Source organism: Dendrobates tinctorius, unplaced genomic scaffold (assembly GCF_039654945.1).
Source record: "Dendrobates tinctorius isolate UK_male_01 unplaced genomic scaffold, ASM3965494v1 ptg000025l, whole genome shotgun sequence".
Classification (NCBI taxonomy): Eukaryota; Metazoa; Chordata; class Amphibia; order Anura; family Dendrobatidae; genus Dendrobates; species Dendrobates tinctorius.
The window spans coordinates 4,600,510-4,609,403 of NW_027361693.1; the positions used below are offsets into that span (position 1 = coordinate 4,600,510).

Here is an 8,894-nt window from a genome sequence, read left to right on the forward strand (position 1 = left end):
GACTTCGGTCTCTGGACGTTACGCAAAGGCTTCAGGCTGAGAGAATTATATTTGAAGCGCTAAATAAAGCTGCTGTTGGACAACTAAAAGACAGTTATATTCTGGTGGATTCCCAAGCAATGTCAATAACCCCATGGCCGCAGACACAAGAACTGGTAACAAGCACGCCAAGAAGGGTGATTCAGCCACTACACAGCATGAACTTTGGAACCCCACATTTGCAGTCTGGCCCATTCATAAATCCTGGAAGGCAGCAACTGAATGACTCAGACTTTAGTTACACTCAATTATAGTTTTTATGTTTACTTGTTGTATTAACAAAATTGTTTGGTTTTTCTTTTTTGTTTGTTTATAAAAAATAAAAATTTAAATTTAAATTTTTGCATTACACATGACTACAATTTCAAGTCCTTTCTAGACTGAGACAAAAAATGTTTTGCCAATTAGGCTTTTTAATTTCTTTCTTTAAGACTGATTTTTAAACAAACCATTGTAGTTTAACATATGTCAACATGACATAGACAATTTTTGTTAACAAAAAAAAAAAAAAAAATTAAATGTTATCACCCTGCGGTTGGGCTGCCACAAATTGGTCCAGCATCACTCCGAGTTGGTGTAACGCAGACATCGCCCTCCTGTGTGCTGCCAAGAGTTCAGGTAAGGTTGGTATTTCTGTTGAGGAAATTTACATTGTTGATGGCGGTTTTGTAAATGTGCATGCATACGGTGCCATAGCATGTGGAGCAGCATATGGTGGCAAAATGTGGTTTTGGTAGCAAATGGGGCCATATCCTATGGATCGCAATATGGGGCCATAGTGTTAAGTGGCAGCAGATGGGTGCATACGGTTCATGCTTGTGGTCAAACACTTACGTTTTTGTTGCGCCTCTGACTCTTCAGATGAGGAGATAACAGCCCTTCCACGTCGAGTGGCAACACGTACTAGAAAATAAAATGTCTAAATAATGAATATGCCAGCAACTGTTACACAAATTATAAATTCTCACATGCTTAAAAAATTAAAAAAAAAAAAAATTGATTACCGGAGGTCGAGTCAGCTCCAGCTTCCCGGAGTGATACTGGAGAAAACACACCAATTGGGGATGAAGTGGAGGAAGCAATTTGTGGTTGAGGCGTTGAGGGGGGCGAGGGGGTCCTTACGGGCTCAGGTATCTAAAAATATGAAATTGAGCATTGAACATTTCCAAAGCGGTGAAAACATAAAAAAAAAGAAACGGTATTGTAATACTCCATTATTGTTTCCTCCCTGGAATAAACTTTGGTTTTTATTTACCGTTCGGCTTATGTGAACCATGACTTCTTCCCCCCCCCCCTATTCTTGTAATTTTCAACCCAATAAAAATACTAATAACATGAACAAACGCATTTTATACACTTACGGACTCTGCTTCAGGAGATGCTTGCACCGACGGGCTTGCGTGTGCTGCGGGGGCTGTTGGTGCTGCAGGTGCTGATGGGGCCGGGGCCGCCGCATGCGCCGCTGTTTGGAAAAAAACAAAACTGAACGCAAAACCACTTATATTTGCGTTGTGCAATTTCACATGTGCGAATCAAAAAATATTTTTTTTTTTTTTCACTGTAAACCCTGTTGAAAAAAAAAAAAAAAAAAAAAAAAAAAAAAAATAATATGTTTAAAACATACTATGTGGAACACTCACCTCGGTCCCTCCGCACTTGTTGTTGGAGGCTGTTGAGGAGGTCTCTTGAGCGAAAGCGCAGATCTGCCAGTTTTTTCCTGATTTGCGTTGTGGTGCGCTCAACTCCGAACCGGCGTAACAGTCCTCGCCTGATCCTCCGCAACACAGCCCGCTTGTGTCTCATGGGGTGTGCATGCGCCTGTCCACATGCATAATCGCGCCTCTCCATCTCCTGTACCAGGAAACGCATTTCGGCCTCCCCCCAAGGTGTAGCTCTCTGTCTACCAGCCACTGCTTCCTGTTTTGCTTTCACAACGCAGCAGGGACGGCCACAAGAACGTCATGACGTCACGACGTTTTCCCGCCTCATTTGGTGACGCTACTGCGTACTTTTAGTTATGGTACTACTGCGCGCTTATCGGTGACGCTATAGAGTCCACTTAAGGGCGGTTGTAAAATGGCGTGTTAACGGATCGCTACAGTGCTGATACTGTGTCGCAGGGCTATGTTATCTTTTTTTTCTTTTAAAAACCAGTAACACTTTGAAAAGTAGCAACTATGTGAATTTATTGTTGTTTTTATCACACAAGAATGAAATAAACACGTTAAATAAACACTTTTGCTGTCTAGATTTCATGCTGCCAAGTAACAGCACCAGGCCCATTAAAATATTGGCAGTATTGGTCCCTGCAGGCCTTAGCATCATCACGGTTTCTTCCCCTTGCCAGTGCTTGAAGTCCAGGTACTGCGGGATCATTGTCGCGCCACCTACCAAGAAGAACCTGACCATTGGTAGTGTCAACAGAGTCCACAAAGGCAGGCGGAGTGTAATCATTTGCATCACGGCGCCGCAGAAAATTGTGCAGCACGCAACAAGCCATAATGACCGAGTCAATGGATTCCAACTTTAGGTTTATGGGTGTGTGGAAAATCCAAAAGCGGCTGGCCATGATGCCAAACGCATTCTCAACAACCCTTCGTGCCCTTGACAAACGGTAGTTAAATATACGTGTTTGCTCCGTCACACTTTTTTGTTGGTACGGTTTCAGCAGATTCGCATGCAGCGCGAAGGCTTCATCACCAACAAAAACAAAGTTGAGGTTGGCGGTTGTCTCTGTGTTGGGAGGCAGGTTCAGGTCACAATTGGTCAATCGCTCTCCAAAAAGTGTATGTTCTAACACTCCACCATCTGAAACCCTGCCGTTCATGCCTACATCAACATTTATGAACTCGTAGTTTGCATTAACAAGGGCCATAAGGATTACACTAAAATAGCCCTTATAATTGTAAAAATAGGATCCACTGTTCGGCGGTTGGGTGATCCTCACATGTTTACCATCCAAAGCCCCCCCACAGTTTGGGAACTGCCAAAGCCGCTCAAAATCAGAGGCAATATTTTTCCACTCCGCCACTGTTGTAGGAAACTGGATGTAGCTCCTGAGGCTTTGAACTATGGCATTGCATGTTTCAGGAATCAAACTGCTGAGCAGTGACAAAGAAACGGCAGAAGAAAATTGCAGATCTTTCAGTGATCGTCCGGTGGCCAGGAATCTCAGCGTCACGGTCAATCGTTCGTCTACCGGCACAGCAGCTCGCATTTTGGTATTTCTCCTTTCAATCAATGGCGTCACCCTGGCTAGTAAAAATTTGACAGAGTCCTCTGACATCCGCAGATAGTTCCTGAAATCCTGAGGATTGTTCTCCTGCAGTTCTCTTACGAGCTGCATGTGTGAGAATTCGGACCTCTTCGCCAACCACTCTCTGGTCCACATGCGCCGCTTTCTTTTGGACCGCCTCTCTTGCATCTGTGCCTCTTCATGTAGCCGACCAGCCTCCAACACCAAAGCAGCAGCCACAATAGCACGCTCTGCGCCGTTCATGATATACAAACTGCAACATAAAATAAAATCAATATACGATTTGGTAACAAGACACTTCATTTGTATAAAGCCAACACAATAATCATTAACAGTATTACTCTAAAAAAAAAAGGCATGTTACTATTGAAATACATACCTGGCAAACAGAGTTGTTCTTTTGATGAATAAAATGAATCCAGTAATAAAAGCGCAATAGCGATTGCAATAGGGACGCCGAAGCAACCGCGCTGTGAAAGCCGTTAAAATATAAACGCTGTAGCGACTCACACTGGAACGTTTAAGCCAAACCGGTTAACATCCAATATGCATGGGAACAAAGTGTTGAATGAGGCCTTCCAGCGTTGTCTTTTATAGCTTTTTTGTCAGATACATTTCCCACATTGTCAGCGCTGTGAAGACCAATAGGGAAGAGGAGGCGTGGCCGGTAAGTCACGCCTGTGTCGCTGAGCCATGCGTCGTTATTGACGTCGCTCATCGTTTTTAAAGCTTCAAACACAACGATAATTACTGGACAGCGGGACGTCAGCGATGGAAAAATGTACCTGCACATTCGAGCACGATCAGCGATAGCCGACGGGGGGTCCGGTCGCTGCTACCTTTCACACTTAACGAGATCGCTAGCGTGATCGCTGTCGCGTCACAATATCGGTGTCGCTTGAGCGATATCATTAGCGATCTCGCTTAGTGTAAAACCCCCTTTAGGCTGTCAAAGGCATCAGGTGTACTCCAAGACATAAATGCAAACAGAGAGAACAAAAAAAAAATTACACGGACAAAGGAATTCAACAAGAAGGACATGAACAATAATGAGGCAAACCCAGAATTATATTACGCAGCGTGGTCTGATGGCGCACAGGGACTTATATGGGTAAGAACTTTTCCTATGGCATTGTGATATTTCTTTACTGATTTCTTGTGTCCCCTTACAAATGCAGCGATGATGCCAATTTTATTCTTATGCTGATTTTTTACATAGCAGTTTATTATACCATACTATCTAGACTGCAGTGGGGCTACCATAAAATATACACTGTTAAAACATAGCGTTCATAGGAGGATAACTTCCCGGTCCATATATAGTTCTGTGTTTGCCTCAGACCTTTTATTGTCCTTCATGTTGAATTCCTTTGTCCTTGTAATTTTTTTTTCAACTATTTAACCATGATGTTATGATATAATATAAGATTTTTTGCAAATTTTAAAAACTGTTTTTTGTACTCCCTGTAATCTCTGTTTGCAGAAAAAGCAAAACAGTTGCACATTTTTTTACATGCTTTTTTTGCTAAAGCAATTTAATAACACAAAAATACCTCTCTAAGAATAGGTAATGAAGCCTGTGCTCCAAATTTAGTAGATATGAATTGAATAAAACTGTCTATAGACATGGTTCAATAAATATCATAAAAATGACAAACCCATACTGAACAATCAATCCAAGGTCCCGGTGACGGCTCAACCCTAATGTGCATTTCAGAGCTTCATTCTTTGGGAGCTTGGACTTCTAATATCAATCTATATTACATTTTTAAGACAATATTTTCCAAGGGTTTGCATTGTTTCATAGACGGCTCCGATAATTTGGCCATGCATTTAACAATGGTTAATTATTGCATACAATGCCCATACAGGTAATTGCTGTATAGTACCTAATCCTAGGAATTGCTCCATAATTCCTACGTAAATAGTGTGTGTTGGTGCCTCATTAGTTTTGCTTGTAAGTTTATTTGGCACCGATTGTGTATTTGGAAGTAGGGTACTTCTTAACCTGTAATAAATGAGATGGCTATGAGGTATACTATAAACCCTTTTATGAGTGGAGCTGCAGCATTTTTCCTGAGAAGTGTATGTGTGTAATAAAACTTGATACATAATTATTATTTTTTACAGAGGGGGCTACTTTCCTGGGTAGACCATTTATATTATTTTTTTTTAATGACCATTATAGACAACATGAATTTGATCTGTTTTGTTATATTCTTTTTCCTGGAGGTATTGCATATCCTAATAAAACCACAAGCAAGAGCAGAGGAAGGAATTTTCAGGCATCTTTGCCATCTCCACAGTTACCACAGAGCCAGACTACACAAACAAGTAAGGGGAAGAGGGCTGCGATACTTAGGTCTGTGCAGATTTATATACCTATAGCTGCTGTTGTTCTTTACTATAAACCGCGGTGAAAATACCCGGAATCTCCTTTTCCTCTCACTGTAGACAGATCGGTTCATGCGGCCTTACATATATTTGTGATGTCTGCTTCATTTGGCAACAATAAATACCTTCTAAGTAAATTGAAGGCATTACCATTACCAGACACAATCTGGTTTGTGATGATGGTGCAGCAAGAAGCCAAATCGTCCAATTCCTTCATTATTGAAGCAGAAGAAAAACAAGAGCTAACTGAAGACATATGGGCTATTGTCACCTAAGAAAGTGTTTGAGGATACTTAATGACTTGATAAAATGTGCCGAGGTTCTTGAAATGCCAGTGGTGAACCGGACATGTGCAGACACACAATTTATACTTTTTTTTTGAAGGAAGCTAAAGAGATGGTTCATAACTTGCGTATCCATTGATCATCAGGGAACTGCTAAACAAATTGCTGGTATATTCAGTGCTATTAAATGCCGTCAACAAATAGTTAACGGGAATATGTCAGCAGGTTTTGCTGTGTAATCTGAGAGCAGCATGATGTAGGGTATGAGAACCTGAATCCGGTAATGTGTCACTTACAGGGCTGTGTGTTGCTCTTTCTATAAAATCAGTGCTTCATCAAGAGGTTATCACTACAGGACTAGGTGTCTCGTGCCTTCTAGTCTACAGCTCCATATAACCCTGCCCTCACCACTGATTGACAGCTTTCTACCTATGCACAGTGTACACAGAAAGCTGCTAATCGGTGGTGGGGGTGGGGTTATACAGAGCTCATCATTCAGAGAACTGCTAGATCTGCAGCAGAGAAAACAGTGATTTTGTGGAAATAAAAGCATGCAGACCAGTAAGTGGCACATAGCAGCATGATGCATGGGATGAGACTCTGAATCCAGCAAACAGATTACATAGCAGAAACCTGGTGACAGATTCCCTTCAAGTTTCCATTTTGGAGGAACTGTTAAGACGTAGATTGAACTAAATACCAGTTTAAGTTTATTTGAACACATTCAGTACTTGATTTGCTATAGAAAAATCCTGATGTGTTGGCAGAAAAAAGCGAGGGTCAAAGAATTGCGTGTTTTACCGCATTTTGTTACATACATATTTACTTGCATGTTTTCCCATGCATTGGAATCGGGGACAAACGCTGCAAAAGCTCTGATAGAATTGACATGAAACTGCTCCAAATCTGCAAGGAAAAATAAATTAATCAAAAATCTCATTTACATAAAACATAACAAAAGCGCAGCAAATACTTAATGGGCACATACCCTGAAAACACTCTTTACACAAGTTTCCCGATGGCTACCTGTTTTTTAGGGATGCCAATGCTGGGTTGCCCTGATTTTACAATTTTGCTCTCCTGAGAGCAGACAACTTTTTCTGTATCTTCTCTAACTTGTCTGGAGGAAGAGAGGTCAGATTGTAAGCATGCAAAATGAATTTGATAATTACATAGCAAATAATAGTTGTAAAATGACCGGCTGTATTTCAGAGAAAGAAAATATCCTACTAGGTGAGTGGTGCTGACACCAAGGAAGACAGTAATGATGGCAACGCTGGGCGCCAACTCCTCAGGAGAGAGCGGAGAAAGTTGTATACCTTGAACACAATTCAAGAAAAGTTAAAGGGAGCCTGTCTACAGGATTTACCCATTTTGACTATTTGCACCAGTGCATTCATCACTTAAAGCTGATTCCAAGCAACCTTTTATGTTTAGAAAAAATTCCCAGCATAATCACAAAATCAGCATTTTAATATTGCGATGACACTTGATACAAAAATGAAAAAAAAATGACCAGCACCTCCAAACAGAATAAAGCCATTGTGAACAGGTGCAAGCTTCAATAATATAGAGAAAAGAATACAGCAGCACTCTGTAAGCTCTAAGATGTATGCAGACTTGTCGTGCCTGATGGGCTCTCATGAATTGAACAATTTATCTGCAAGTACCTTCTTTTTTAACAAGTATATTCCATATAGCAACAATGGAGCCTAAACGACAGGCAGCATGAATCGGGACCTGGCTGCATGACTGCAGCGTTTCGGGAAAATGTAGAAAAGCCAGCTGGGGACTATAGGTAGAGATGAGACTAGTCCAAGGCAGACATGAAAACCACAGAAAAAACCTCCAATAATTGAGAAAAAAAGCAAAAACAGGCAGAGATGCTTACCTGTATAGACAGGCCTCAATACAAATGCACTATCAGGGTGCAGCGGACCAAAGTAAAATGGCAACTGCACAGGTGCAATAATACCTAATGAAACAGCCAGCCTACAATCAGGGATTGGCCGTGTGGCACACCAGTGCAAAAAAATAATCTGTATGTGGCAATGTTCATACAGGGAATGCAGAGCATATGGTTCACAGCCTCTTAGTAACACCATATAGGGGGGCTGCCCAGTGCAGTGTGGTTTTCATGTTAGAATAGAACTAGCAAGTGTAAGGAACTTTGACGTTAGTTTGCCAGCTTACGTATTATGGCCATAATATTAACCAATACCTTACATATATTGATATGTTTTTGTGCACTTTTTATCTTTTCAGGGTGCAGTTGGGCCCAAATGGCTCTGTAAACTGTGGCCTCTGTTCACACGGGATGCATTATAGTTAGCACTGGGCAGCCCCCCTATATGGTGTTACTAAGGCTGGTTTCACATTCGCGCTTTTTAAGCGCACGCACGGCCGGGGGTAGCTCCGCCCCCGATCCGGCTCTCTGCCCGGCGTGCCCGCCCCTTCCTTGTAGCGCCGCCTCCTAGCGCACAGCGGCGCCTGCGATCGGCGCACCCTATCTTTAGCATAGGGTGCGCAGATCGTGCGCAGGCCGTGCGCTAGTTGCGCTTTGACCTGCGCTGTGCACTTTTGACGGTGCGCCGTGCGCGCCAAAATCAAACTTTTCGGATTTTGGCGCGCACGGCGCACCGTCAAAAGTGCGCAGCGCAGGTCAAAGCGCAACTAGCGCACGGCCTGCGCACGATCTGCGCACCCTATGCTAAAGATAGGGTGCGCCGATCGCAGGCGCCGCTGTGCGCTAGGAGGCGGCGCTACAAGGAAGGGGCGGGCACGCCGGGCAGAGAGCCGGATCGGGGGCGGAGCTACCCCCGGCCGTGCGTGCGCTTAAAAAGCGCGAATGTGAAACCAGCCTCAGAGGCTGTGAACCATATGCTCTCCATTCCCTCTGTGAACATTGCCACATACAGATT

General features: G+C 42.8%; 1 long non-coding RNA gene across 3 annotated transcripts; it reads right to left on the bottom strand.

The window, feature by feature from the left end:
- Nucleotides 1-565: 565 nt before the first annotated feature.
- On the bottom strand, nt 566-8,001 carry LOC141084600 (uncharacterized). Of its 3 annotated transcripts, none has more exons than XR_012231048.1 (7): nt 7,865-8,001; nt 6,962-7,093; nt 6,792-6,879; nt 1,401-1,501; nt 1,044-1,173; nt 874-942; nt 566-672 (listed from the first exon to the last, which is right to left on the bottom strand). It is a non-coding gene; the product is annotated as an uncharacterized lncRNA (long non-coding RNA). The 3 variants fall into 3 exon arrangements; XR_012231047.1 differs by lacking the exon at nt 7,865-8,001 and adding an exon at nt 7,644-7,835; XR_012231049.1 differs by lacking the exon at nt 7,865-8,001 and adding an exon at nt 7,204-7,325.
- Nucleotides 8,002-8,894: the final 893 nt, after the last annotated feature.